Raw genomic sequence first — 8294 nt, 5'->3', positions numbered from 1 at the left:
CTCAGCGTCGATGGCATGAACGATTATTTTGCGAGATACGGGACTGAGAAGCTCGAATTACCCCTTTCGTACGGGGGAAATAACGTAGCTTCTTTGGGTGACCTCGAGCCTTACCTCCCTCACAATCACTCAGACCGAGCAGCAGTCATCGATCGGTCTGAGATATGGAAAAGGGCGTCGTTGCATGTCTAGAGGGAAGTTAAGTGTGTAAGAGAACTAGAGTCGAGAACTGACATCCGGGGGGGATTCCCCAGCGTCAGAATGCGATGCGACGAAGATGTTGATCAGGTAGGATCGGAAAGCCCTCGACGATAGTCGAACTATAATTTCCTGTCTCTCACAACCTCCTTTAGCGATGAATCGTGCAGTCGGACCTTGAGCTTTCGGATTCGATCAGGAATCATCTCCACAGCGCCGGAGAATAATGCGATTGGGTAAGATCATGTATCGTCGTGCTGGCGTCAAGTACGGGAGACGCCTCAATAAAAAGAGAAAAATGTCTTCGAATCAGAAGTGCAGAGAACTCCACCCGTTCAAGGGTCGGATTTCTTCCGCTCCTTCGCTCCGGGAAGACAGAATGCGAACTGGTCGACGATGAGAGATTATTTCAAAAGCAGCGGCGCGTCTGGACGCTGGTGACTTATCGATGGAGCTCCGGTCGATGAAGGGGTGCCTTCGGCACGTCTGATCAGAGAAGAGATACCTCACTCCTCCTTTACCGCATCTAGACGGAACTTGATTCAGGTAATGGCGAGGACCGTGAGGAGTGGCGGCGACGAAGTCCCCCGCATCGAGCAGCTGAGATTTCCGATCGGCGCCGCAGAGAAGCAGTCGGTCTTCACAAATATTTTGTTTACGCCGGAACATCGCTAGCTGCTACGGGAACGCGCAATGTGTCTCTCCGGCGATTCGAGTCGGGGTTCGGGTGCGCACGCTAGAAAAACACACGGAAAAGGTTCTTATTGGAGAACTTTCTGCCCCCACATCAAGGTTAGTGCCTTCCCTTTGATTCCCAGTCGTGGCGACAGTCGATTCGGGCAGACTTTGTCAGAGAACACGCTCTCTAGCGTGGAGCAGGTGATCGTGTCGTCAACCAAGTGTTAGATCAGCAGGACTTGAGATCATTGGAAGGTTCCGCAAGAAAACAACTATCCCGAAGGTCCGACCGGAACTGCTTCAGGGGAACATGACCTTCATTGTCTGACGCGCTTCCGAAAGTCTTTCGCGAGGTAACCATTTCTGATATGGAGTTCGGTATAGTCGGAGTAGCATGTAAGATTGTCATTGTAATCATTCCTCGAAAAAACGGAAAAGTCAACTCCAGGGAGCTTCCTCGAAAACTCCGGACAGAATAAGTTCTCTACTTGTCTGAGAAGCTCATTTGAGACTCACATCGATTCTACTGATGCTCGCTGAATTCACATGCTCGGGGCGCACATCGAAATGAAGGCGTTTGCCAAAACTTCAGCTGTGTTTCGCCGCACAGAAATTGCGAGTGACCTTGGCTGATGAAGATCGATTCTATCGCGCGGCGAGTCAACTCATTTGCGAAGTTTTTCTTCCCGTCGACAATCTGCCGCGAATAGCTCTCTCCCGGACTGAACCCAGACGTTGTCCGATCCCAGGATTCGCATGAGCTCGATCCTGACCTCCGGTCGGGACCAATGAGCGTCCCCGCACGGCAGATGTTTTCGGATAATGCCCGCGAAGTTGGACATTCATCTCTCGACATATTTCCGACAATAATTCGAAAATCAGAATGACTCAGTCCTTCGGAATTCCTCTGTTTACCCGAATGTAGCGCCCTTCCTGTTGGCTGATGATTCTGAAATGATGCTTTAGTCGCCGGGGTACACAAACTAATTGGAGGGGACCGTGAAAAAAAAGCTTGCTTCCGACCGGGAATTGACGACAGTTTCACGCTTGAATGTCGTGGGATGACAGAGGCAGCTCCCGACTTTCAATGACCATCGTTCCAGCAGCAGGAGACGATTGTTTCTCTCTTCCTTTTCAATTCCAAGCATAGTAGTTAAAGGGGCATCTCCCTTGTGCAATATGTGGCCAACAGAAATCCGATTTGATCATGGTCCCTCAAATCGCCGGCAGGCTGCGCAAATAACTCAATCCACGATTGAGCAGTCCGTGACTAGTACAACTCGATGTGCACTCGAACGATCTAGAAAAACACAGCTCCGGGGACTCGGGATGGAGCGAATGACTGCGAATAGAAAGAAAGTTCGACTTTGGTCCTTGATCATGAGTAGGGCTCCACTTTTGTCGCGGCTTTTCGACCGGAAATTCGCGGCATTCTCGGGCTCCCATAGACTTTCCATGGAGAAACGCCCCGCAATGTAACGAAAAATGGTCCGTGACCGTGACCGCGACGAAAGTCGAGCCCCATTCATGAGCAAGGAATTCTTTATCTATGAGATCCATGTTTCGCTCGGTCTTGGATTCTTGGGTGTCACGCAGAAGCGTCCTCCGGTTTCCCGAGGACGACGAGTGAGATTATGATTCGCTGTCAAAGGAGATCGCATATCTCATGGTTGATCTGAATATTCTTCGACCTTTCTCCCTTCGGCTTCAGAGAAATCCGGGAGGCCCTATACACATCACTAGTCGTGATCCATGGGGGAGTTCCCTCCCCGCCGAACTTTCTCGGAAATGCTGGATGCTGTACAGGGATGTATATCCGGAATCCTCACGACTCACGGAAGATGACTCGCTCCTGCTTTTATGATGTTCGTCTTAAGTTCAGGATTGGAAAGCACTGCTGGCTGAATGTATGGTGAAATGACTATAGCAGAAACATCCGAATTTTCCATGCGACCTTTGATTGAGAAAACGCCTCCGAGGAGCACAGCTTTCCGATTCTTCCCGCTTCATTCGATGTTAAAACTTTCCGCCCACGGAATTCCTACTGGAAGCCCTCGTCAAAGCTGCTCGAAGTCATGTTCGATATCGATAGCACTCTAGCAAGACAGCAGATGTTGGGAGAGCCGAGAGCTCTCCGAAGATGAGGCTTGCCACCATTCTGATAGAGCTCAGTTCATGGTGTCATCGTGAGAGATCAGTCCGGGCATATCCAGGCAACTCATCATAGGAATGCGCTCAGCTCTTCACCCTCATCATTAGCCGCGCAGAGACCACGGGAAGAGTTCGCCAGCCTCATTCCGACATGTGGAGTCAATGAATACATCCGCGCGAGACATGCTTCCTCGCCCCTCGCTCCTGCAGAGCTCGTACCAAACTGTTGAAGAGGTGCTTGAGCTCGAACTGAGAATATCCTCTGTGGATATCAGGAAGCACCATTATGATTGAATCAAAACAAGTTCATCTCGAAGTCGGGCCTGTGCCTGAAGAACAAGGTCAGCGTGCTATACTCGTGCCGTATTCTTGATGAGGAACGCCCGCAGTTTCGCTCATCCGCCCTAGCAGAGCCAATTGTCATATTCGCTGCCGCGCGCTAAACGATAGATCGAGAGAAATCGTCAGAAAGGGTACATAGATCAAAATATTTGACATTTCGACCCCGTAATCGACCTGCGGTAGGCGGCTCGCTTATCAGAACCCAAGACTCGCCGGTCGCGGGGCGAGAGCTCTTTCGTTTCACCAGCTCAAGATTTCGGACGCTATCCGCCGCGTGGAAGATATATGTACCATATTTTATAGCGTTTACCTGCACACCCTGGCGATTCATGCGCGGATCTCGGTGACGATCTGAATATCCTGAAATCGAGCCGAATCAGTTCAAACGACGATAGATGCCTTCAGTGCCGCGTGGGAAATTTAGCGCGCTTTCTGAAACACGATAAAGCCTCTCTGGAATGACTCATCATCGAGTTGCGAGCGGGAGCTTCGTTCTAATCAAAGGCGAATGAATAAATTTAACACCAACGTCGAGATTCCTTCGGATTTATGTTCCGCGTTCAAGAAATCAATTATTCAATCCCTAGCGGTGCGTCGATTCGCTGCGCGAAAGCAGATCGAGGTGAATGAATGAGTTTATTAAATCGCTCCGTACGTACGACAATTCGTAATGCTGTCTGACATTGAGAAGGAGCAGCTCGACGGAAAAAACGATGATGATGCTACCATCGTTTCGATCTATTTATAGTCTTATTCGATGCCAGCCTACGACGTCCCATCATCATAACTATGTCAGTCGGGGAATTAGTGTCAGGCACGAAACGACGTTTTGTGTGCAACACAATACGGCAGTACATACGTGCCAATTTCCAAGATTTTTCCTCCCGCGATTCCCGGGATTCCCGGAGGGCCGAGAGTCGAATGCCAGGAGCTCACGGGGACTGCAGGATTGGAAGAGGGTGATACAGATTCCGTAGCCGGTAGTTACGCGCCGCGCCGTCTCGGGGAAGCAAGGAAATCTGCCGCGGCAGTCAGAGCGATCGGTTTCATCAAACAAATTCGATCCGCGATGAAAGCTGTCGGATGCAGCGATCAGCGACACGGCAGCAATGGGGAATCGAAGAGGTTTACATGAATATGATCCGGCGGTGAGAGTAGAAAGATGCCGCCAGATAGAGTTGGCAAAGCTGTCGTCGATTGACGCCCGCCGATCCCCCGATCCACGGGCGGCAGGTCCATCACCACCGGTCGAGGCGTCGGGCGCAGACCCACCTGCTGTCGTTGCAACCACAGCAATTGTTCGGTCCGCGAACGTGGTACCGACAAACGGTAGCCCAGCGTGGGAGAAACAACGAAACCAGAATACTTCCTGGTCTTTGACAAAGCGTCTTCGCCTCTCTTTCCTGTGCATGACGAGGGAGTCCCAAAGTTGCCGACTTGAGCAAGGGACAGAATCGGACGTGACGATTGACGTTTGTCTCGAGCACAGCTCGAGCCAGTAGTGAAATCAAGTCAGGTCCACCAGATGGAGGTTGTTCCGAAAGATCCCGGGACTGACCGAGCGGCTAAGCAACGAAAGCAAGCGAGCAAGACAGCTGTTTGGCCCGTCATTGTTGTAAGTGGTATGTGTGTCCTTGCCGTCGCTTCACCATCGGTGGCGCTGCCGACGTTCGGTCGTCTGACTTACGGTTCAGTCGGTTGCCGGTTGCCGCGCGCGGCGCAGCTCTTCCCGCAGGTACTAGTGCAAATTTACGCGAGCGAAAGCTTCGTCACCCAGCCTCGATTACTTTCCGGCCGGTCGATTAGCCATCGTCGACTGCCGAACGAAATCATCCCGATCGTTTGTTTGGTTTAATGGGAATTTCTCGAACTGTTGCTAGTTAGGTTCTGAGTATAACGGTGCCACAGATCTGTTTCCCTTTCCGGAAGCTCTCGGATGTCCATGTGAAGTGATAAAAGTGCCATCAACGGAATTCTCTGAAAGTTTTAGGATCCGCTTAGTGATCGAATGAGGATGGGAGTCCTCACAAGTAAGTGGTAGAGTTTACCAACAAGTGGCGCGCGGTGATGAGGCGAGCGATCCGTGTCGGCCGCATCGGAACCGGTTCGAACAAATTGTCAGGTGTGCCTCGTTCCATCCATATCCGTTTCGAATTGAATAAGCGACGGTCGGAAATTCATCCCATCTGATTTGTCGGTTGGAAAACGACACCGAAAAGCCCTATGAACTATCGCTTCGATCGGTCTGCCGGAACTCATGAGGGGGCGCCCGGAAAGTTTGTCTCCAAGGGGTTCAGCCGTCATCTTATGCGTCGGACCAACGGTCGCGAAGTTCCGGAAAATCGCGGATGGAATTTTCTTCACTCACTCAGCTGAAAATGAGCCTTGCACAAGAACATAAAAAACCACGAAAGGAAATTTTCGACGTCATGTAGAAGTCGAAAGCGTGCGCGAATTCGACCATCAAAGTAAGCTGACTTTCCAGCTTCGAAGTTTTCGTGGAGAAAAACTGATTCGGATGGGGCAATGTCTCAAACAGCCATCAGTTTTACCCAAAGTTTCAAGTTCAAATCGATCGGCACCCGAAAGCTCAAGAAGTAGTTTCGGACTAAATCAATACTGACAATATTGAACATCCGTTCACATGGAGCATCTGCTCGAGCCTATCTCACTGTCCCCGTCTTACGAAAGTTAGGCAGTCAGATCACTTGAGTTCTCGATGCTCAGTCAAACGCGAAACTATCATTAAGTACCGGTCCCCGCCGCGCTCCGCTGCAGCGCGCATGTTCACGCACCTACGTGCTACTTCCGCGAGCAGTAGGACTCAGGACAATGCCTGCGTGCAATGAGACGACATTTGTTCGGCGCTGCAATATATGATATTATGCGCAAATCCTCAATGTTTTGGCATTCCCCGCTCGGTTAGTGTCGAGGGCCAGGTCCCTCTGCATCTTGTCCTGACTCCTGTTCCGGTGCGGCGCGGAGTTCTGTACATTCTCTATCGCTCATCCACGGAGCTCGAACAGACATCAGTCTTTCTGTGACATGCACCGATGCTGCTCTCGAGATGATTACCCCAGTCGCCAGAACCGGCCCTCGTATTTCAAAATTTCTCACAGTTTGGGCCATCGATTCGGGATTTCTTGAACTTCGCTGCGGTCGGTTGGGGAGCTCAGCCACTGTCGGGTTTCCCGAAAATTTCGGAAGTCAAACCCCAAACCATCGTTGACAAAAATCATAATTTCAATGCAATGCCCGATCGGGCGGAAGAGACTCTTCGGGACGGAAAAATTCTTGGAGCGACCTTTATCAATGATGTACGACCTCTACCTTTATGATGTACGGTAGGCAACGAATATAGGGATTCTCGGATCGTCGCGCATGACGTACGAATATCGGGAGTATTCGCTTCTGAAAAACGAAGCTCACGGTGAGCCCACTCCCTTCTCCCCTTTGATCATCGGAAGACGATGAAACGCAGAAGACATGGTTAATTTCAAGATCATGGCCAACAGAGGAACAGCACCGACAGGGATATTCTTTGAGTGCGCACAGGAGTGGATAGCTCGGAGGAAGTGCATGCGAAACATTCCAGTGTTTCAGCAGTGCATATGCAAGAGGACACGAACAAATGTTGGGTTCTCTGCGAGGGAGCGATGACGATGACTCTACGCACAGAGATAGACCTCTGTCCTCTATTAGAGGTTTGATTTTGGGATTAAGTCTGGGTCTCCAGAATGCTACCTCTCCCCGACTCTCAATCTCGAATAATTCTCGCATGGCAAGGGGATGCGTCCGTTCAAGGAATGGTCCCACGCGAAGCAAGAAGAGGCATGGGGTCACATAGCGGAGCGATATTTATATCTGGCGTGCGGGGAAAAAATGAAACACAAGACTGCGTTGCATCAAAAATAGAAAAATATTATGTCAGCCGCTGCTGAAATCACAGTGCGAGCGCTTGCCGCTCGTTTGACGGAACCGAGCGCACGGTATCAACGAGTTGCGGAACCGAGCTTAGTGAAATTCTTCTACTCACGACGGAATGAGTAACTTCGTTCCATGGACAAGTTCCTCGTTAAACGCGAACTTTTGTCCTCCCGAATCGCTGTGAGGCTTTGGGAGTCGGCTCATTTTTCTCCGGAAGAGGTTCTCTCCCCTTGTGATTCTGGTGAACTTGACAAGTGAATATTTTTCCGAGCAAATCGATGTTCACCAGAAGAATTGCCCACTTCTGAGTCTTCTTCTATGAGTCTTTGCCGGAAATGTGGGATGCCGAGCTTTGAGGCTTCCAAACAGAGAAATTCCATAACAACCAGAACGACAGCGACTTTTCTGTAACACGAGCAGTAACCAGTTTGTTCTGTCATTTGCATTATTATTTACCTGCTCACGTTGACGCCGATGTTCATTGAAGCCGGAATCCTTCCGGCGCGGCCGGCGGCCGCTAAGTGCGTTCTCGGAGGAATGTACGACCAGCAGATTCTATCATTTCACGTGATCCTGAAACCAAGGATACCAACTATTGGAAATATTGAGGTTAAATTCCTCGGTCTTCCGTTCCCGGTGGACTCTTAACTGTCCCACGTCATCTGCCCTGGAAATCACGGAGGTTTAGCCAGTCGACATTCGCGGTCAAAATACCGTGGACCGTGGTACAGGCGGTGCGAGAGTCGACAAGTGGCAGGCTTCACCATTGGTCGGTTCAATTTTGCGACGCTGGAGTCTCCAACATCATCGTCTCAAATATTGCGGTGCTTGTCGCCCGCAACGGATGCCTCAAAGCTCGCTGCTCTGGATGGGAAGAAGGTGACGCAAGCATGTCACACATCTAAAGCCTTCAACCATTACACAGCGACTTCCGGAGATTCCCAGAACCGGAACCCATAAGGAGGCAGACCGGAGCGACCCAGGGATGAGTCACTGCG

This window comes from Galendromus occidentalis, unplaced genomic scaffold (assembly GCF_000255335.2).
Source record: "Galendromus occidentalis unplaced genomic scaffold, Mocc_1.1 scf7180000077474, whole genome shotgun sequence".
NCBI lineage: Eukaryota > Metazoa > Arthropoda > Arachnida > Mesostigmata > Phytoseiidae > Galendromus > Galendromus occidentalis.
Note: the sequence above shows the minus strand (reverse complement) of the source record.